Raw genomic sequence first — 24196 nt, forward strand, 5'->3', positions numbered from 1 at the left:
CAGAGAGGATAAACACCCACCAATATTGGCAGCACTTTTGGTATTCAACGTTCAATTATCACATCCATCATTAAGGATAAAGATCGTATCCTCCAATGTGCTCCTAAAGAAAGGGACAGTAATAACTAAGCAGCACAGTAGTCTCATTTTATTTGTTTTCCTGCCTCGTTTATCTCTTCCTCGCAATTAGCTACAGGCACAAAGGTAAGGAGATGTTCTCCTTTTTAAAATTAGTTTTAATTATTTTTTTATTTTGTTCAATCTGTTTATTACTATATTTTACACCCAAACTTGACGTACATCACAGTGAAGGAACGGAACTCGTACATGTCCTGAGGACCACCTGTACCGTATAAGATTGTATTTTTTTATTTTTCCCTGGAAAAAAAGTCTAATAAAGAAGTGTCGTCCTATATTACAGATTTGCACGTGCAAACCAGCAGGTGGCGGCAAACGGCTTCTCCCCAAGTGAGCTTTTTCCCTGTCGCTCACAAACAAGCAACTTTCTAACAGCTAAGAAACGTAATGTGCTTATTGCAATTTACCACTTCTTACCGTGAATTCCCGACTATTGAGTGCACCTGAATGTAAGCCGCATAAACCAAATTCAAAATGGAAGCCACAGGTTTCCACATTGTAACATGGGATATTTAGACAGAAAGACACACTATAAACCTTGCAATCCTACCTACACGCAATGCTCCCAGTGTCACTCGTTAGTAAGGTGCTTTTCCCGCCCCATCGGAGTTCAACAGCTACCGCTGTCCAAGCAGAAACTGCGGTAATTCTACACTTGATCAAAATTACTTACGATTTGTCAGATCAAAACATGTGATATTAGCTTCTATTGCGGAAATGCACTACTTTCTGTTTTGGCACGCTAAGCATCATGGTAACGGTTCCCTTAGCCATAAATTAGCCGCATCATTGTTTAAGACGCAGGTTTCCAAATGTGTGAAAAAAGTAGCAGTTTATAGTCCAGAAATTATGATAATTCAGTTACTATTGAAAACATGATTTTAAAAAAAAGGGGGGGAGGTTATAAAAAAAAGAGGGATACTATTAGAGTTGCGTCAATACGGTTTTCATCATCAATACATGCTAATTAACCTACCAAAGAAAAGAATGACTATTCAGCTGTATGTGAAGCTGAGACCAACGATCAACAACAGCCACTGTAAAAGATATGAGATCATTGTCAAACGGTACAATGATCCTACCACCAATGCTGCCGACATTGTCAAGAAGTTCAAAGCCACGATCCCAGGATCACAAAAGACATTGATCTGAAAAAATAAGACCCGTTGAATTACTGAACTGAACCAAGCTCACCTTCAGTGTCAGTGGGCATCTGCATCACATGGTGGGAGACCTGATTGGACTGGAAATGCACAGAAGAGCCTTCTTCTGAGAAAGAAAGACACACAAAAGAGCCTGATGTGAGTTTCTCAAAAATCAGCCAACATTCCTTTGGAAATGCCAAACAGAAGGTCCCACAGAGTCAACATTTTCATAAAAACAATTTGTTGGACTCGCTCAATACTACTTAACTGAAAGCCAGAAATTAATAAGCTTATTAACCAGTTCAAGACAACAAATTCAAATAATGCACAGTGTTTGAAGGATACACAAAACAATAGAAAACAACATCCAAATGTAGACAGTATGGACAACACAACAAAGCAAAATCCAATCCATTCATTGATGAATGAGTGAAACGTTTCAAACATGAGTACGTTAACATTTACTGGCACCGCCGTCATATGTTCCTGACAATCATTGGCATAATAAGTCCCTCTGCTAATGACGGATAGTTTATAGCCGTCTGGAGTGCAGAGGGCAGGAGGAAGGCTTTGACCTCCTTGATCTTTGGACGCTGCCATCCTCCTTCTGATTGTGACCCCTGGTGATTCAGCTACTCTTCTTGCCTGGCTGCAAGATCGTTAAGTCACGGCTCAACTCCAGACGAGGAACTCCCTGTGCCTCCCATCAAATAACATTTGTACTGATTATCCAATAAAGCATTAACCGCGCCCCCAGCGTGTCTGTGTGTTATGCTTAACGCTTAATTTACCGAAGGGGAGAATTCATGTCAACAGGTTTCTGCTGAGCTTTACTTATGAGAATGCACTTCTGGGAGCCAAACTATGAGAGTACGGTAAACATTTATCAGTTTGTTTCTGTCAAGAATTCGGCAACTATTTTAGAGACGTGTTAGATCACACTCTTGCGTGTGTGTGAGCCTCATAACCTTGGAGGTGTTATGACAACAGCAAGGTTTTGATCCCATTAACACACTCATTGATTCTTGTCTGGCTTCCATCTTTCAGTGTCAGCACTCGAATTGTATTGATCCCCAGGTAGAATCAGCAGAAGCTATCTTTACCCAGCCCATCAATGACTCTCTTGCAGGATAAATGGAGACCTGCTGTGATGCCGTTGGACAGGGAGGAGTCAATACCAACGGATATCTCGCACAACTAACTGTAAGCTAACATGATTCATACCATTAGACCCTTGCAGGTTATGGATGTTGACTGGAAAATGTTCCGCACTGCATGAAACATTTGGGGCAGAGTGAAATCACGTCATTTAATAAACAAAATTGCCAAGACTTTGATATACAGTCATCCCTCGTTTATCGCGATTAATTGGTTCCAGACTCGGCCGTGATAAGTGAAGTTCCGCAAAGTAGGATTTCTGATTTGACATTGAATATTTTTGTAACGTATTTATGACCATCTAAATAAGTTTTTAGACATAAAATAACACCCATATATATTACCCAATACAGTAGGCATAATAATAGAAAATAAATAGGGTTGTGAACGATAATCCGATGCGGCCAGATATTCTGTTTTGACAAGTGAGAGAGTTGGCTGCACTGGTAGCTGTATCGATTCGAATCCTTAGATTAAGCGATTGTAGAGACATGCACTGGGTATCGCAAGAGAAGCAATCAGTTGACAGTGCTTGTCTTAAACAACGCAGTGCCTGGGCTGCCGGCAAACAGATTGTCGCACATGCTCTGAAGCTTACCATGACTGAGGGTGAGAATGGATGTAAATAGTGGCAGCGTGCTAGCATTAGCTAGTCACCGCAAACGATTTTTAACGCATCATCAAAACAAAAAGTTTGGAACATCTTTGGATTTTACAAGGAGGATGGAAAACTGGACAAAAGCCATGTCATTTGTAAGCTATGCAGAGCACCTCTGATGTCCAACGGTAGCACAACAAATCTTGGCCAGCCAGACCAACAGAGGCGAGTATTGCATCCTTTTTTCAAGGGCTGCTACGTACTTTTTTTGCTTAGTAAGTTGTTTAGTTTGAAATATTGCACCTGTTTTACCAACCTGGAGTGTTGAAAACACACTGACATTTTGAGTATGGGATTGTTTTCCCCACCAAGCTGACTCAGCATTTCCATTGTACCCATGTGGCAAAGAGTACTATTTATCTTTGCTTGGACACATTTAGGCCAATTTTGAAGAAACATGACAGTGCTCTGCACAATTTATTTATTTATTATTATTGATGGGACTGAAGACTAAAGCTTCTGTTTTTTCATTGATATATTATATATTGTTCCCATCAAACAAAAAGACGTTCATTCAGCGAGTCGCATGAAAATACTATAAGAATCGTATCAAATCGTAACATTTGCACATTACATCGAATCGTATTGAATCTTTTTTTTTTTAAATATATACTTTTTTAATAATATCGTAACCTGTGTCTCTAGATGCAAATGGAATCGTCTATCACAAGAGATTTACAACCCTAAAAATAGCGACCGCTGTAGAATACTACATATCAGCTCGTCTTTGAATGTCTTTCCTGAATGTCTTGTATTTGAGTTCATTTAGTCATTCTTATGCTTGAAAATGCTTAATTTAGGCCAAACATATATATAATGTGTTTAAACAGGCATATTTTTTGACTAATGAAACGCCGTACTCCACCACAAAACAGCGATGATTTATTAATGAATGTATTTTGAAACACCGTGAAAGTGAAGCCACGAAATTCGAAGCGTGATGTGGCGAGGCCTGAATATATGATGATATTTACCCAAGCACCAGTGACCAGGACAAATGCAGACGGGACACACAGATGACGTGTATCAATAGTTGGGTAGGTTAGCAAACAACAGAGAAGAAAAAAAAATAAAGATCTTTGTTTTATCACAAGTACAACGCACAGTGGAATTTGCCTCTGCATTTACTGTAACCCATCCTCTTGAAAAGAAGTGGGCAGCCTGGATCTCTTTATCCTATTTCCTTTTTTTGTTGCAATCTTCCAGCTTTTATTGAACTGAAGTGACGTCAAAACATTTTTTTCCCCAAAAACAGGCCTTGAAAAAGACGGGTGGTCGTATGTTAAAGTCAATACGGTGTATAATTAATAATTTTAAAAAATGAGGTTCCCCTTAATCTCATTTCAATTCACACTTCATCTTCTGCTCCTTCTTTCCTGATCTTAAATCAGATTTTGCGATTAAGCTGGAGATTTGGCACTCTGACAAAGATTAGACGTGTGCAATTAGGGATTTGTAATCAACTAATTTACAGGGCAATCCCTCGCACCCAGCAAGACCTTTGACCTGACCTAGAAAGGTTTGACATATTGAAGTCGTGGATGGGCAAGGGTGCCTCATGCTGTCAGCAATTGAGGGGGGAGCTTGCAGGGGGAATGGGTAAGACTTAAAGGGCAAAGAGTGGAGCATTTTGGGGAGCTGGACCATTTGAAAAAAAAAAGGTTATAGATGCTGATGTAAAGATTGCAACAGGAGGAGGATGCAATTAACTCTAGTTAATTCAATTCTTATTAACTAGTGGATTTCTCTTGGAGATTAAGAAAGTCTAAATATCTTTCAATACCAAAGACGTATTTATATGTTTTTATAAACCCGAACACCCGATCCCAACAACGTATTTATACATCTTTTACGTTTTTTTGCGTGAGAGGCAAAAAGAGGTGATGATGCAACACTGCACTAATGCATTAACATTTCAAATTTTAACTTTTAAGCCAAAAAAACAGCCACAAGGTGGCAGAAGTGCATTTCATAAACTCGGCAGGGATCATTTCAATGAAGAATCACACACGGCAGGAAGGAGGAAGTGAGAGAGCGTGGAGGAGTGCCGCGTGCAGAAGGTTACGCATTGTAGGGAAATCGTAACGCATGCACACGCCACACAGTTTAGTTCAGTTCCAAATGTGAAAATTGGAAACAGTTCATGGTGTTACATTTGTAAATAAATGGTTATTTTGATGTCAAACAACCCTTGTCTGTTGTTTATGTTGTGGTATAGTTGTTCAGATATTTCAGCTGTTACAAAAGCACAAAATTGTTGTGCCAAAGTGAATGTTACGCTTGGCTATTTTTCCGCCTTTTTTAGTCGGGAACTGATGTTTTCCTATGTCCCACTGCTGATTACTGAAGAACGGAAAAAGGTAGAAACAAACTTTTTTTGCTGATGAAAGACGGGAGCCTAATCTTTCTTTTGTTAGGTGTTTATATAGCCATGGAACACAAAATTCTGAGTGCCTTGAAAGATCAGTCAAAGTTGTTTAAATTGGCCGGTAATGAAGTGGTTGTCTTTTGAAAAATGGCTGGGATTGAATGAGTTAAAAATGTTTGAAAGAGGAGTGAGTGAAGCAGTCTACATTAAGGTTCAGAAGCCATCTCTGAACAGAGGGGGAGGTCTTCAACACCACTTTTCTCCCACATACAATGCTGTCCTTTCATCCCTTCTTAAAAGATTCAATCATTCGGCCTCTAACAAATAAACAAGGCACAGCTAGCTTGGTTTCAGGTGGGTCCATGACCATCATTACATCTGAATGGAATGCTAACAAAAGGTGATACCACCCAACCACCATTGTTGGCAGGCAGAGGCCCCACCCCATTGTATCCAAATGACCGTCATTTGACACTACAAAAGAGTAAAACCATTCCTGTCTGGACATTCCTCCTCCTTCAGAGGATAAATACCCGGGGTCTTGTACCGAGTTTTTAAACTAGAGCTGTCCTATCTAGTCTGACTAGTCTTTGTCCCACCTAGTCTTTGAGCATGAACTGATGAAATTCATGCTAGATCGATTCAATGCCCTGAGAATACAATGACTTGGATGAATGAGAATACTCAAAGGCATCATAAAAAATGAGTTGTATGTTAAAATGTGCTGTCTTCGCCGATGCTGCAGGGTTTTCCCCCAAACTTAGACTCTGAGCCGAAAATGAGTGGCGGTTCAGTTTTTAGGGATTAGCAATGAAGAGTAAAATGCTATGGAGCTATTTTATTGATCATGAAGCAGGATATTCTACAGGTACTACAGGATATAGTGTATGTGCCTGTATAAATAAAAGGCTGGGTGTTTATGATGTAGATATTGAAGTGGGGTAGGTGGGATGTATGTAACAAGGGTGATTAAGTAATCCAACTGACCTGGTTTTATAAGGTCAAATAACGGAGATTCATGTTATGCCAGCTGACTGATTCAGCACCCCCTCATCTCTTCTTGATACCATCAGCTGACCTAAACAACGCCCCCCCCAACCCTACGCTATATCAGCTGAGGGATGCCACCCCAGCGCCCCCGCCTTCAGACCCTGACAGCTGACAGTCTACGCCCCACAACCCCCACGCCAACTGCTCACCCTTAAATGAGTCGTGCAATTTATTTCCACTCAAAGAAACGCCAAAAACATTTAACAAACCACAGCTTGGACTGGCGTCCAGATACCGTTCAGTGCCTTGACCAGCACCAAACCCGAATGTTCATTTGATGGTTTTAATGTGGACATTCTCGTAGTGAAGACAGGATTAGAGAGGTAAAATCTGGGTTAAAGACACTACACAAACCATCTGTTGTTTTGGTTTTTCCCCATGGTTGCCCATAGGCGCCCACCCTTTAACCTCCCAGTCCTAAATCATTACATCCATAGATAGTTCATAATGATTAAAGAGTAGCAAGGTTTTCTACCTAATCCAAATGTATTACTAAACAACTCATGGAAATGAAAAAAACAACAGTTTATGGTTAACTATCTCCTTTTTCTGTGCGCCTTTATCTTTATCTTCGCCCGTTACAGTTTCCCAGGCTCCTAAAGCTGATAACCCGGCTTAGTGATTTCCACTCACACACTGGGTGCAAACTCTTTAGTACCTAACACACACTCCTGCCCTCTTCACGCACCACTCCTGACAAGAAAACACCGTTCCCCACAGCAGTATCACAGAACGCGAGCTCAAAGAAATGAAAGAATAATGCACAGTTGGCACATATTTTGTGTGCAAAACTTGTTTTAACAGGTTTTTTCATGTTAAATGTGCTTCCAAATGAATTTAACCGATAGTAATTTTTTCAATCTGCCTCTAAATTGTGCAAAACTTCAAACCACTGTTGCGTAAGTGGTTATAGAAAAAACATAATTTGTATTTATTTTTGTGAAGAAAAGAATACACTTGCCACTTCACAGTTCAATTTCGTTGCATCGATCTCACAGTTTATCACTGATCATATCTTAATCAAATATTAAATAAAACTGAATAAATCATGATGTTTCGTGGTTGAATATGGCCTATTATTCCTTAAAAATATGCATTTATGTGTGCCAATTTGACATAATTTTTGCCTAAATTAAGCATTTTCACGTATAAAAAGGGATAAATGAACAAAAACACAAATATAATGCATTCAGAAGATGCATTCAAACAATATGTAGTATTCTACACTGGTCACTAGGTGTCAGTATTGTTATTATAACGTTCGGTGAGACACACAAAGGTCAGTCTTGATCGCCAGAACAACAGACTTTTATTGCAAGTTTGAATGACCTCTCAACAGGCACAATAATCCCTAATAAAAACATAGGCTACTGCCGCTGCAGTAACCCACCCCAAGCTAAAACTCAACTCTGAACCCCCAACGTCAATTACTACCCCGCCATTTATAGCAACACTCACGAGCCTTATTTATGTCTTAAATGGCTTATGCTCTTATTACGTCCACTATATTGGGTAATACAAATGTACAAGTGACGATAGCGGTGTTATTTCATGTCTACAGGGCTCTAATAAAAAAATTACATTAAAAAACGTATTTAGAAGATCGTAAACAGGTTTTCTGTGCTCTAGCTACAAAATATTCATTTTATGAATAAGGAATCCTTTTCTTTTCTTTGTGATGGAAACGAGATGCACACACAAACCTCCAGCGGAACGAGGAGGGGTTCCTATTATAGCGATCTAATGCCTCTTATTTATCATCTATTGTGTAAAACAAAGACAGTAACAACATCAAATCAAAAGCATAAAATGAATACAGACCCACCATCCACCAGTATGAGCCTGCAGTTTGTTTTTCAGAGATGTTTGATGTGTGCGGTGTAAGGCAGTGTACTTTAGCATGAATTAACTTCAGGTTGTGTACCAACAAATACGCACACTAGCACTCAATAACGTCATCAAAACATACCTTTATGACATATTTGGTGACTTTTTTTTGGCTGAGCAAGAAAAGTCATAACGAGGAAATGTGGAAAAGGGGTCGTCCCTACACAGGTTCAGTGGACTGCAATGGTGGAGGATGTTCACATAGCGGGAAGGCCGACGCATCACCTACGGATACACTAGGCCCAATTCAATGACAAATGGACCAGATAGACAATATCTTCATTTAACCAGAGACAAAACATATAGTACAATGGAGACGGGACTGGAGAAACAAATATGGACCAATTGATGTTGCTGATAAAACAACAGCCATGTTGGCACTTTCTGTTTTGTTTGGAGGAAATGTTCAAGAAAAACTATTATACTGGTCTATCTGGGAGAAACTCTGCACACACATAATGGGGCGTTCAAGGACCGTCGAACAAAGTGGAATGGGTCGTCGCTTGCAACAAACATAAACATGCAAAAACTAATTGAAGCAGGAAAGGGACTGTGTTCCAACTTGGAGGTTCCACTGTAGTCGGTTATGCCTGATACGTATGAACTCTCACCAGAATTGAATGAGGACATCCTTGGAAGAATACCAGTCATTTATCCAAAAATAGAGGTTGCAAAATCCTTAATGTGCAGTAGTTATGAGTTAGGATCCAAGACTCTCTTCTCTCTTTTAAACCCGCTGGCAGTCGATCAAACCTGCGGATTTCTGAGCGCGTACAACTCAAATGAAACGGAATGTTAATGGCCTCATCCTCTCATGAAAATAAATGATACGACTCTTAAGTCAACATTACGCAACAGTGCAACGGTTGTTGTTGTTTTTGTAATTAGTTTGCAACAAAAAAAGACTAAGTATGTTAGGTGATCTAATGTGTAAAATTGCTTACATCTGTCTGTTTGTGGCCTAAACACGAATGTGTGTGTGCGCACACACACACACACACACACACACACAAGAGAGCAGCCCATGCATTCAGGCTCCCAGGACCCAACACAGAGGCAATCTTATGCCACTGACAAGAAAAAAACATAAAACAGTGAGAAAGACAGGATAAATCAAGGTCGTAGAAAGACAAAAGCAACTGGCCGATGGGGCCCAAAGTGTCATCTTGCCTCCACTTTGGCTGAAAAGAAGGGAGGGCATGAAGAAAAAAGGAAGTCTAGAATTTACCAGAGAAAAGTTTTCTTTCTGTTCCCGGACAGCTGAGCGTCTTATTATGGGATTAGATTTAACCAGTACCCCCCTTGGAATGTGGAACAGAGGGGATGGTGGTAATGGGTGTGGATCGGGGTGGGGGGGTGATGTTCGGTCAGGTGCTGAGGTGTAAGAAGGGTGGGCCTGTATGGTTTTTGGTTGTGGTTGGTAGGATGGGTCAGGGATGTAGCGTGCGGGAGGGCTTGGCAAAGTGCCCAAAGATGGGGGTGGTTGGTGGTCGTAAAGGGGGTGAAGGGGGAGGTGTGTACAGCCACAGCGCTGGGGCCCATGTGGAGTCATGCCAACAGTGCAATTACTCCTCATTCTGAACAGCTGGCACATAATGCCTATTCAGGTCCTTGTAGTGCTCACATAGGACACGGAGCTCGCAGGTCGTCCCCTTTCGTGTGCCTCTACACACTGGGACAACCAGGGATCAGTGCTAAAGTGCTGGCGAAAGGGCCAAACCATGCCACTACTGCCTCTTCACATGTCAAGATGCGCTATGTATTGTACCCTTTGATATGGGCCATTTAAAACGTTTTGGGCATATGTAAATGTGTCTCAAAACACTCATTTCAGTTCACAAGTACAGTTCACTTCAGTATGGTCCGCATTTGTAACGGTGTCAATGTTGGTTATAAAACATCCAATATGCACCGTCCTGTTGGACAGAGTACATTTTGCGACGTTTGGTTCCGGATAATGTCTGCAGAAGGCACCACTCCGCAGCTACAGTGGTAGTTCCCCTTCACTGTGCCCGGAAGCCAAAAAATGTGGATGGGGACATCCCTGCTACATATCATCACAGCGTCTTTGAATGTGTCTTCAGAATGCCTTATGTTTGTATTTTAGTTCATTTAGCCATTTCTATGCTTGAAAATGCAAAGAATGCATATTGCTGGACTAATAATAGTCCGTATTCAACCACGAAACAGCATGATTTATGAATAAATATATTTTTGAAAAAAAATGATAGAGTGAAGCCACGAAATTCGAAGCACGATATGATAGCATAATAGGCGACTTTTTCGGTTATGTTATATTGCCATGTCAGCAGTAGAAACGCCAGCGTGATATGCAGTCCCTACAGTGCTGGTGTTATTTTGTCAAGCTTAATATCCGACAATCATTTAAATAAAGTTTTCTTAACTCAAGGGGTTGTTTGGAACTGAACACAGATCAAAATCATTTTGGCCGTTTGTCGACCTAAAAACCTGGACACACATTGTTTCGATGTAGATGACATGAACACTTTACAGACAAAACAACAACTGTGGACTACAGTGCATATTTATGCTTTCCAAGCTCCACCACTACTGCATCCAGTGGAGTCACATTATTTGCATCCATCGCAGTTGTTTTTTTTTTTGTTTTTTTTTTACAAAGTGTCACCGCCAACTACTTCTGGCCTGACATGCGTACTACAGTGCCGGGAAAGTCTGCACCTGAAATTGTTCCCTATTTTTAGAACAATATTGTTCATGTACCCCGGGCTTTGAGCATTAAATGTGATGGGCTATGCTACTTTTGAAGTAGGTGCAAACACAATGCAAGCGCAGACACAAAGTCAAAACATAGGCCTGGTCTGGGTTTGATCCAAAGTAATATGCGAGCAGGCCAGGACCCGCGTTGAGAGTGTGTGTTGAGTGGGGGGGGAGGACGTGAGGGGAATTCTGTGTTTATAAGTTCAGTCCGTTTGAAACTCAGTCCAAGTTTATAATCCACCCACTGTGCGGTGGCTTTGTGCTTTCCCTCAAAGCACTCACACAATGTAAACACCACATTTAAAAAGGGGAGATCTTGCCCCCCCACCTTTTAAAATATACCATCTAAAACAAAGGGAGCACAGGAAATGGACTCCTTCTAAAAAGGGGAAAACAAACAGAGCGGCTGTCAGTCATATGGTGCCATGATGTCATGACGGACTAGATGTTAGGCGATGGCTGGCCACCAGGCACCCGGAGCTGCTAACACATGGCGAGGGCATGTGCACGGCAACGTCCGCGACATCCGCTGGCCATACAGCTGACTTCCTGTGTGTGAACGCTTCTGTTTGGCAGGTGTTGGTGATGATTGAGGGCTCGTGTGAGGTGATGAAGCACTGAGTCATCCCAGGCCCACCACTTGCAAGAAGCCTCACCCCTTATTTGCTCCTTCATCAAACGGTGGTGAAGGTTAGGACACAAACATCAAAACTATTGTGTGTGCACGTGTACGCCTATACAGCTGTGTGGGGCGCACAACGGATGACGACCTTATGCCGAGTACTTAAATACACACTGCCATCTGATAGAGTTTAACTGGTGTCTTCCGTTTTACAGCAGCAGCAGCAAACATGATGGCTTCAAAGTGCTCTACTCTTTAAATATGACAACCGATTTGTTTGTGCATCTGCTCTTGATTGTGCAGCGAAACAATGCTCGACTCGATGTTTTGAAATGTTTATGCATTCAAATCGACAGTACGGAGGCAATGAAAATGGCAGTTCCTTCAAAAATGGCATGTGAATGCAGACATGCTATATATTCCATGCAAATACGCCCCCTAGGGGCAGTAAGCAATCTACCTTTGATGCTCAGGTGACAATGTACTACAATACAATGTGAGAAAAAGTCCAAAATACTGCAATGCATTAGATTTTGGAATGGCGTTTGTGACATGTCTGATCGTTTTAGAGTGGACAATTACAAATCGTAACCCTATCCAAGAGATGGGAGTAGTAACCAAATATGTCGCTATAGTAGGTGACTAAGCCTGGATTTACGCTTCATGGGTCATGTGACCGAATTCTGAAGTTTCTCTCCCATAGAGTCTAGTTCAGATACGTCTAACTGTAGCATAAGCATACAATCACATAGCCGTTCGTGGCTACGTACGAGCCCCAGTAAATTATCATAAATTCAGGACAATAAGCCTCTACTTTCCCCCCCCCACGCGTTTTGAACCCTGCATCTTAAACAATGATTAGGCTTTATGAGATTATGAGATTTATGGCTAAAAGAACTATAGCTCCCATGATGCTTCCAGTGTAGATTCAGGAAGTAGTGAAGTGGACGCTAGTATCACGTTTTGAAGTCTTATGCAGCGATCGTGTATTGATCTGACAAATCGTAAAGGGGACGGTCACAACAGTCATCAAGGATAAACATCTATCTTTTGTAATGTTTACCCAGACGTTGTAAGGATGACAAGAAGGCGGTCGATCAACAATGTTTTCAATGCAAAAACAAAACAGGCTACTGTCGGCCACGACCAAGCCAGAGCAACAGGAGTAAACTCAACCGTCCTCCGACACGCACATACACACAGTCAGGAAGCATGTCACGTTCACAGACATTCGGAAGTCACAAAACTCTTTAACGGTACAAATAACTTCCAGGTCGCCACAGTATCTTTAAGGATCTGATCATATAAAAGTGATCTTAATAACCAAGTAGCATAATGATCTTATTATTTTATTTATTATTATTTACTATAATTATTCATTTAAATTGTTTTTATTTTTCCAAAAACAGGTCTTGAATGACTAATTGTCTTATATTCAAGGTTGTCTTACAGTATACTCGGTTTAATATGGTAAATTGCCTATGACGGACAGGAAATATGGTGTCAATATCCTGTCATGCACACCAGAACCCCACCCCACCCCACAGGAACATCTCATGAGACAGCAGTTCTTAGAGGTTGTTTATAAACCTCACTGACCTCTATAATAAAACAATTATTCTAAAAGGAAGCTTCCACTGCTCCTTGTAAGCATCATTCCATCACTGGGGGCTAGAGGCTGCAGAGTCAAAGAGGCGTATCATTGGGGACCGTGCCAAGAACATCAGCTTTCGGCAGCCGACTGTAATATGATTAGCAGCCCACAACATAAGTCAGTGCGCGCCTGGGGGAAGAACCATGACTCCTGTGCTCATGGGCAGGATTATGATAATGTTGGGGCGGATTGGGGGGGGAGGTTGTATTTGTGATAGGAACAGTACAATTACCAGGGAGGGAAAGGCCATTTAAAGATTGTTTTTGCGTCCTGTCATTTACATAAACTCCATTGTGCCACTTCTCTTCCCAGTCGCTACTTTGTTCCTCTTTCCTTCGGTATCTGATGCCCGGGTTTCAGCATTTGTCCTGGTGGCAACAAAAACACCCCCCGCCCCACGCAACGTGCATGTATTTTCTTCAACGCATCCCTCCCCAGAGCATTGTCTGTTGTATGCAGCGTAAATATTTGAGATGAATGCACAACTGCTGTGTTTGCTTAGACGCATATACGAAAAGCGTATAAAAATTCATAAGGTTGAACACCGTTTGTTTGACAAGCTTCCTGTTTCACTGTAGTGTGGTCTTTATTAACTTGATTATAACTGTCACACGAGTGTAAATGCTATAATAAAACATAAGAGCAAACATGCGCTCAACATTTATATTTTCTTTTAAAAATGCTTTTATTATAATGTGATATTATTTATTAAGTACGCAGGCACTGTTTTAGGTAGCGCTTTACCATTAACTGTCACTATCAAGTGTAAAAAGAAGATAACCTCTGCAATATTGAAACAATAAAAACATGTGCCCAAAATTAGTGTGATACTACTTCATTAACTGTATAGGCACTGCTTTGGGTACCACTTTAAACAGGATTAACTGTCACACAAGTGTAAAAAGAAGTGAACCGCTCTAAAACAACTAAACACGTTCCCAAACTTAACTTTACATTTGTCTTTTTAGCATTATTAACAGTTACACTAGTGGGTACTGAACCGCCAGGACAGAGACACGAGCGCCACTTTAGGACAATGAGCTACATTGCGAGTTCTATGGTCATCGTCACACAATAATTTTAAGAAGAATGATAAACAGTAGAGCCCAAAAGCAACCAAAACACCTAATTGTATGCCTTCTAGATGACTGCGTGTGGCTCAGTTTTGTCAAAAAGACTAACACATTATTCAGGATGAAAATCACAAAAAAAGACACCGCTGCACAAAGTTTAGTAGAAATAGTTTAAGGAAAGTTTGCATATGTGCATAGGTTTGCACATGTAATGATGAAAATATAATGTAGACAAAGTTCTTTCCAAGCGTATTTTTAGACATTTTAAGAACTCTGAGTGTGTGCAATCACATGAGATTAGTCTTTGAGTCAGTCAGTGCCATCAAGATGCTTCAAACGGGGCAATATTTACATAAATCAGTAATGATAATGACTCATTTCCATTGAGGTTGATTAGCGCAACTCAAGGACACGTCTGCTTATTTTAAGGTCACGGTGACTTGGGGTCAATCCGTGGCTGCACCCAGTGCACCTTCACCTCCCAGCTGCTCCCGTGCACACACAGTCCCACATTTGGCGTCTAAAACAAAGCCTGACGGGCTTTTAACACCCAGCGTGACACAAACAAAGCCTGACCTCGGAAGCCGGCTAACTACGTTTCTAACCACCCGGAGACTTCGAGCCAGGGAGGTCAGCAGGGCCAAACCCGACACTGACTCTCAGTCTGGGGACATTTATGACGTCTGGGTCCCTGAGCGGGGATGACTGCCATGACTTACAGCACTAATCTCAGGGGTTATTCAACCCCTTGGAGCTTACAAGCCTGCAAGCTTTGATGTCCTATATTGTTATGGCATCTGACTGCATTCCACGGCGCCGAGACGTGATTGGATTGGGTTGTGTTTGCGGCACATCTGTGTGCTAGCCTGGCTGGATTAATGGGCTGTTGTGTCGCACTTGATTCTGGCTGTTTTCTGTTTTCACCCGGCGGATCTAACATCATAAGAATCTCTGTCACTCATACACACTTTAAGCTACGGCGAGCTGGAGTCCATTCAGGGCTGGGAAACCTCTTAAGTCAAATGCCCCTACAGTTGAACAACAAGGAATTTGACCAAAAATAGCTTGAAAATCGCAAAACACTTTAGAGTTCAAGACCTCAGAAAGCAAAATAGGACCAGAATTCTGGCACGTTTTGCTTTTTCGTTGGCTTTTTTGATTTTGTGAAACACTGTTTTGTGGTTTAATATGGCCTATTATTAGTCAAAGCATATGCATATAAGGAAATTGCAAGTACTCTTGGGCCAAATTCAGCATTTTTAATCATAAAAAATGCCGAAAATGAACAAACATCCAAATATTTAGAAGATGTTATATGTAGTGTAATATATGTGATGTTGTGTTCGCCTTTAAGAGGCGGGGCCTGGACGTGACGTGTGTGCTACTATAAAGTTGCTAAGTGTTATCACGGTTAGCAGTGCGGAGAGTGTCAGTGACTGGTGTGAGGTGCGGCTGACAGCAGCTTCTGTGTGAATGTTCACTGCATATGTGCTCTCTGCGCCATTACAGTGGTATTCTACTACACTGGTCACTATTTGTCAGGAACGTTACACTGCTGGAACAATAGCCACAGAGTATCCTGTCAATGCTAGCGTGTGTCTATATATCACCTTACTGTCTAAGACATCTTACTTTCTATTATTATGTCTACTATATTGGGTAATACAAGTGTAAAGGTGGTCATAGGGGTGTTATTTCATGAAAGAGGGCTCTAATAATGCTAAAAAAAAACATATTTAGAAGGTTAAACAGGTTTTCTATGCTCTTAATTTCAAAAATATTGCATTTATAAATAAGGAATCGTACTTCGCGGAAATTCATTGATCAAAGTTGGGTCTGTAACCGATTAACCGCGGTAAACGCGGGATTACTGTATACTTTTTCTTGTAACATGACTTTTATCTCGTAAAATTACTTTTTTTTTTTTTAAAAGATAAATATTACTGCTTTCTTCTGATTAGGGATGGGGATTAATGTTATAAAATGATTATTATTATGATGGAGACCTGAGTGGGTGTAGCCCAACTTCCTGCAGCTGATGTCAGCTGACTTCTTTAGGCAGGAAGCTGCATGAGACAGAATCAACAGCACCTCTGCTGGTTACAGCCAAGAACTGCACTTTACTTGCCTTTGTTGCTTCAAGACGTAATCTCACAAAAGATCAATTTTTTTTTAATCAATCAAAGAAGAGATTCATGAATTATGCCACCCCTTTAAATGAGGTTAACTTCTTTTTACACTTGCAAAGTTGTGACTTAAAAGCATTGCATATAGAGTTAATAAAAGGTGTTATGATGGTTTATTCCTATTTCCATTATTTCCTATGGGAACCATTGTTTCCGAATGCGAACAAATGGGATTGTCATGATGACGCCAGGTGACTTCAGCAGCATCTCAGCTGCATCTCTGCAGTCCGCCCAGCAGCTCAGAAACGTGGGAGCTCATTACCATACAACTCCCCGAGGAATCGTAATTAATTTTCATAATTACTTCGGGGAGCTCTACTCAGGCAAAACAATGGGGAAAGTAGGCTATTGTGTTCCTACATGTGTGACTTCATGTGCTCATTGTGTGATAAATTCCTGATGTATGCCATTTTTTAGTCAACCAACATCACTTTTGCTCTCACATCCATTTCCTGTCAATTTTTAGTTCTTTTTCTCTTTATTCCACCACTTTCAGGCCAATAAAGCCATTGACCTTGGGGAGTTCCCCTTACTTTACCACATCCGTGGTGTTTCATTGCGCCCTATTGTGGGTACAATCTGCAGGTCAAAGGTTATGACAGGAGGTCACTGCGCAGTAAAAGGGGTCCAGACAGCTCACTTTAATGCTTTTTTTTTTTTTATTGGGGCTCCTACTCGAGTCCTTACGGGGCGGGGCTAATGTCTGAAAATGATACATCATTTGGGGAGCACATTACTTTATTATTAACACTGAAGATTGGTGGATTTTATGAACATATAAAATGATACACCCAATGACACTTTAAAAGGGAGTAGATTAAAACTGTAAAATGGTATGAGAGATAAAGAAAATGGACTGTATCCTCATTACAAGCCCTGGTGGCGTGCTTGGGCCAAGCTCTTAGGCTGTTGTTTGCGGACTTGTCCACACAATAATCATATAACATATGAAACGTATACAGTCGTACCTCGTTTATAGCGGTTAATTGGTTCCAGGCCCGACCGCGATAAATGAATTTCCGCGCTATTTCCGTAGTTAGTGCACAGAAAACCTGTTTGACTTTCTAAATAAGTTTTTTTAACATTAGAGCCCTGTAGACATGAAATAACACCCCTATAGTCACCTTTACACTCCTATTATTCTCTGTTTACATCACATTGCGCAACTCTTACGCAGCAGGGAATCGAGACAGACGCTAGCGAGCGAGCTAACTAGTTAGCCTCAAATTTATTTCTTCTAAACTTAAGAGGCCAAAATATTACCACTTCCACAAGGAATGGGAGGAGAGCTTCTGTTCACTCTATCATGTCGGCCATGCCGTGGCTGACTTCATGATTTTATGCGGTGTTAAGGTAATTTGATGTAAGGTAATGTCTCATCAATGTTTTGTGTCATTACTGCTACCTAGTGACCAGAATACTACATATCACTTGTATTTAAATATGTTTTGAGCATAGTCTACCACGAAACAGCGATCATTTATTCATTACAAATGTATATACCAAAGCGTTTTGGCCTTTTGCCCAGATGCACGTTTTTGGGTGGTTGTGTTCATTGTCACTGTTAGCCCAAACTTAGGACTCACCCTTTCCTCCATGCGTCATTGTTGCTGATGCACCTTTTCCGGAAGAGACTTTTTTCGCGTTTGCATGACAAATGCATTTTATGTGAATATGTGCATTTTATTTGTTTTAATAGTTGCTTTTAAATATTGATGTTGGCTGGGCTTTTTTTTTACCCTGAAAACAATAACTAAATAAATACAATTTTAAACATTTTAAATACACCCATAGGCTGTTGACATAGTCTTTGTGTATACGTGTGTGTGTGTGTATGTGTGTGTGTGTGTGTGTATACAAGGAACAGGACGTGGTGATGAAAAACGGCTCACATAATCACTCCCTTAGACGTTAGAGATATTTATTGTTCAAGATAAGACTTGCCGTTGGATTAAAGATTGTGTAAAAACTGCTAACCAGCCGGAATCCCCATGAGTTGACATGCAGCTAGAGGTGCCAAATAGGGGAAGGGGAAGCACTGGCACAGGTGGGGCTCTATTATTGCCCCCAGCCCACGCACTAAAGTGAACAGCAATGGGGGAAGTGATATAATCCTCTGGACATTGGCCAACATTTCCTATCGTGTACCTTCTACAGTGCAGAAGACTACAAGTGTGTGTCTGTCTTTGTGTAATAGATGCAGTCGCATTGTTGGGTCATAAAAGAGCCATGTGGCATCATTGGGGGAGATGTGCATGACACTGGGGAACTGCTATCCTCGAGGGATAGGGCTGCATTCCAGCACTTTTTTTCCCCCCTTCTCCCCTTATTCACTTTGCCACCCGCCCACACACACACACACACACACACACACACACACACACAAAAACACTCCTGCACACGACAGGTGCAGGCTTAAGTGCCCCCGCGCCTTCCTCCTAACGTGTCTACTATATGCTCAGCCACCAGCCTTTTGGGTTTTAACAGTTTAATAAACAGAACACAGTTATGATGCAGTGTTAGCCACACATAATCATCGATCGTAAAGAATTCATTAATTTTGAGGAAATCATTATTGATCATTTGGGTTTTGAAGCAAGCGAGGGGAAATTGAGTGCATTGCTTGGCTGCAACCAGCAGAGACGCTGTTTTTTTTTTTTTTGTCTCAACTGGTTTGCAATACAAAGGACAACGACACGATGTCAGCCATGAGACCACGCAGACTCCCTCTGCGCAACATATCTCTTATCATAAATATTATATAAATTAATTTTTAAAATATCGCTTAAAAATAAATTCTCAACTCTAATAAAATCAAGGCTGAAATATTTACCAAAAAATGTTTTAATAATAAAAAAAATGAAGTTGTAATTACAAATTACTTACAAATCCTAACGGGAATAACATAAAGCTTTAATCGAATTTTTTTCCTATTTTTCACAAATATTTAAAGATATTATCCATAGAGTCCAGTATATAGCGAGGGATGGAGTGTTGTGTTTAGGTTTGCCTGGGAATTTTGACATTCACACTGTTTTCTTGCAATATTAATTTTATGCCTACAATTTATTTTCAAAATTTTACAGTGTTTTTCTCACAATTTATAACATGGACTTGCACCCGTCCATTTTCTGTACTCGCAGGTATGCTGGAGCCTATCCCAGAGGCGGGTTACACCCTGGACAGATCGCCAGCCAATCGCCGGACAATAATTTGGGCTTTCCCACAAAATGAGTATTTTTTCTTTGTCTCCAAAATATGACTTTTTTTTCCATTTCAATGCGGCCCACCCAATACACTCCTCCATACAGACACACGTGCATAGATTTTTGACATATGTTCCAAATGATGCTGCCTTCCTTGCAATCTTGATTAGCACAGCAGACACATGAGGAGCCTAATTCCGTTTCAGTCCTCTGCGGAGTCCTGCGCAGACTTCCACTACAGTCCTAGCACATCTGTCTTTCAATCCAGCCAGCTCTCCTTTTTGTTCTATATTTGTCTGCTCTATTTTTACCTTGTCCGTGGTTTTAAATCCACGAATCCCTCATGAGCATCCCATTGTGTCTGTTTCCATCGCTCCCTCTTACTTCATCACTCTATACATCACCCCCCCCACCCCCGCCCTCTTCCTCTTTCTGCTGTTTTTTGCATTTTCTTTGTCCTGTTTTTTTTCCAAGCATCTCTTTCCCCTCCCTTTATTTCTCTCCTCTCCCTCCCTGGTGTATCTTGTTGATAGCCGCTGCCAGACTGTAGTGAGAGCGGCGCAGACTCCAGGCGCTTTCTGTTGCTGTCAGCCGTTAGACACACACCCACAATCACACACACAGAGTCAACCAGGACAATGTGTCTGGTTTGTGGACGGACAACACACATGTCTACGCTGCCACCCTGAGGCAGCAGGCGGTAAGGCAGCAACACAGGGGGTTCATGGTTGGGGGGGGACTGGAAGGATGATGAAATACTGGCAGCTTTTCAGTAACGGCTGGATCCAGGTGGGCGGGGCTGCTGCTGCAAGCTCTCAGCATCAGCAGCTATTATGCAACAGAAAGACGGCAAAGGCGGGAGGACGGGTTGGAGTGGGGGTGCGATGTGAACGAACAACAGGAGGCTTAGAGAGGATGGTGCGCTCGGTGCTCCATGATGCACCGAATGCCATCAGCGTCGGCGCCTAATAACACTCAATCGGGACCGCCTCTTTGTCTCCAAAAAGAGGTGCCACCTTTCCTTTGACTCTCTTCCTTTTCTGCTCCAGGAGAGACAAATGGCGATGTCCTCGGGCACAGCAGGTAGCTTCCACAGATAAATGCTTTTAATTAATCTCGCTGAGCACAGCTCCCAGATATGATACTCCATGAAATATGATGAGAGCATCCGTGTTTAAATTGATATGCAAATAGTCAACTGCGAGGCAAATCTATTCAAATTCACATCGCAACACTTAAAAGCGGGGAGGGGGGGGGATGATTTAATCGCACATGAACGCACACAAGGTGACCCGGACGATGGAGAACGCTCAAGTGGCAAAAGCAGCTCAATATCTATTTTTAAAGGAGTCAAAGAGATGATGGGAGTGACAGTCAAGGGCGAGCGAGCGCCGCTTAGGTGCTGTTACGCAACTCTGAAGGCGACGCTGATGGAGGGCGAGCACGGCGGTTGGTTCTTTCCATCGCACAACAACATGCACACCATTTAGCCAAGGAAAAATTGGTTTCCACATCAGTGACACGTGCATCTTAGTCCATCATCCCAAGTCAGGCTTGCTTTTCCCCTTGATGTGGTTCCAAACAAACTTTCGACGCCCTTCTTTTCAGACCTGCGCTGCATCCGACTTGTAAAGGTATTGGCTCTAAAATGAGACTGTATTGAACGGAATATAAAACAGCGTTGAATATAAGACAATCCCTTGTTTTCAAGAGACCATTCTGGACATTTGTTTTTTTTTTTAAATCACATTTTCAGTTATCAGTGAAATAACTGCTGGGTTCAACAATAAATGCTGTATTTTAGCTGCTTGACAGTTGTTTGATGACTGCATTGATCAGCGTTAGCTTAAAATTGGCTTCACGGCACCTCCTTTTCGAGCAGGTCTTCTCTGTGTCGCGACTGCATCTCTGCACTGCTGTGTGAGTGACAGGAAGAAAAGCTCTGACTCGCTTGGAGACCAATCTTTTTCCAACTGTCCCAGTCGGCATAGGACAAAGGCAAGCTGGTCGCCAATCAATCACAGGCACATATAGCAAAAAGTAATGCCTGCTGGCTAAATGGACGTCAGCCAAATGGGCCGCTACACCAGGGGCGCTCATACTTTTTCAGCCTGCGAGCTACTTTTAAAACAAAAGTCCCAAAGATCTGCCTCCTACTATAAATATAGAAAATATATATTTACTGTCTTCATAAATATGAGTATTTCTGTACATTGTACATGTACATCGGGGTGCGTGCACTTTTTCAGCATGTAAATTATAAATCGACATGATCTCTTACTACAGGTATAAAAAATATAACATGCAGTATATATAACCACCAGTAACCAGTAAACTTTGACCAGTAAACTTAACCAGTAAACTTTGAAACTACTATACTAATTCCTAATGATTAGTATTTCACATTTTAAAGTTTACAGGTAATCAAAGTAGCTGATATCATTCGCAAATAATTCAATTCAATATAGCAATAAAGATAATTACACATCATTCATCAATAGTTGTGTACAAAAAGTGCCCGTAATATGGCCGTCAATGTAACTACGTAGCGCTCATTAGACACTTCATGTGTTGCATCCAGTTAGCATTTGCAGTCAAGCATCACCAATATACAAGAAATGAAAATCATCATGCAAGAGACAATGCAGCCGAAGTCAAGGCAACATATTAAAAAGGTTTCAACAACGGGCACATTTTCGATTTCATCGTGAAATAATTCTTTAAGAAAGGGAAGAGTACAAAAACGTGCATTTCTATAGTGGAGTTCATGACGAGAAGCAAAGCCATCAATTATTTTTATAACAGATAACTTTTGTTACATAGGCATCTTGCCGCTGACTTAGTTTATCCATAATCGGAATAATAAAGATGAACGTTGCATCTCTGTGCGTAGTCTGAGACGTGACCGCGGGGGTGCAAGAGCGAATCAGGAGTGGAGCTGCTAATGTCAGCTGACTGATGTCATATGACAGCTACAAAGTGAGGTTTATGCGATCGAGCCAAAGTATCTTCGCAGATCGACGTAACGGGCACCCCTGCACTCACACTATTGGGACTGATGTCAACTGAAGGCAATCTGGATGCAGACTGCGCCCCCAGTTTTTATACGATTCAGTTTTCGTGAAAAAAATGTCACCAAAATGTTGCTTCAGTTTTCGTACACCGTGTTGCTTTTCGTTCATTATTTCACATAACAAACTAGCCCGTTTGCCCTGTGCTCGTGCGGCTAAACCAAGGGCCCAAACAAGCACCCTACGTGTTGCTGACTCACTGTCTGAGTGCGGCTGCTAAATAACCCGCCATGGGGCCAAAGAAAGTTGCGAGTGCTAGTAATTTGATAAAGAACGTGAGAAACAGTAATGAATTCGATCTCGCCAGGATGTGCAGGTAGTTCGCATCAACAATAAGTTACATCCATTCCTCATTTATAATTATTTTTCTGCAGCTATTCTCTATAACGTCTCTTTTGTCAATATTTTGGGGTGTCTGGAATTGATTAATTGGATTTTTTCTTCTTATGGGGAGAAATAGCCTCAGTTTCGGGTTTCATCAAACCTTTTTGATCGAAATAATAAAAACGGGGTGCCACCGTATAAGATTAAAAGCAATATTATACACTTTCAGACCTCCAATTCCACCAAAGGTCATGTTTTTGGCTTTGTTTACTGTATGTCCTCACCTTCCCAGGGCCTTCTCCATCCGCCCAATCACCGGCATGGGAAAATCTCAACTGAATTTGAACCTCAAAGCGCCACCCATTAAAAGACAATCATGGACGGCGAGGACAAAAGGGGGTGAAGACAAAAAAAGGGAGAAACATTTTTCTTTTCACTGCCATCTTAAGACGGTTTAGATGGCCCCGGTTTCTCAGAATTGAGGCTGACAGGCTTCCTCGAGAGCCCAGTGGGGTACTTATAATTTGTTGGGGGAGCAAGGGAGGGAGGGAGCTGGACAACAATGGCGTTGGCCTGCTGATTGTTAACAGTAATTTTCTTTATGCGGAGTAAGAGCAGGGTCAAGGGAAGAAGCGAGGCGTCCTCTGCGGGATCACATGACCTTATCTGATCACTCATAAGAGACGGGGGTTACATCACCCTCGTCCCGGCGACCACCCAAGGCCCCGGATGCCAAGCGGGATAAGCAACTGGCATCAGCAGGAAACATTGGGATTAGCATGTAGTTCGTCCAACACTCGCGTGACGTTCGCATCCTTATGCCGCCCAAGCTGGGCTTCACATGATTGATCATGGATGATCAATAGCAGACAAACAACCTTGGCGTGACACAAATCCTTAATCCAACAGACCTACAA

At 41.6% G+C, this 24196-nt stretch overlaps 1 long non-coding RNA gene across 1 annotated transcript in view; it reads right to left on the bottom strand.

Moving 5' to 3' along the window:
- The window catches only part of LOC129172022 (uncharacterized), a 121904-nt gene that overhangs the window by 74148 nt on the left and 23560 nt on the right, over nucleotides 1-24196 (bottom strand). Inside the window, exon 3 of the long non-coding RNA XR_008566891.1 lies at nucleotides 1333-1407. This is a non-coding gene — a long non-coding RNA (uncharacterized LOC129172022). The remainder of the gene's footprint in view (nucleotides 1-1332; nucleotides 1408-24196) is intronic.

This window comes from Dunckerocampus dactyliophorus, chromosome 19 (genome assembly GCF_027744805.1).
Source record: "Dunckerocampus dactyliophorus isolate RoL2022-P2 chromosome 19, RoL_Ddac_1.1, whole genome shotgun sequence".
In the NCBI taxonomy this organism is placed as follows: Eukaryota; Metazoa; Chordata; class Actinopteri; order Syngnathiformes; family Syngnathidae; genus Dunckerocampus; species Dunckerocampus dactyliophorus.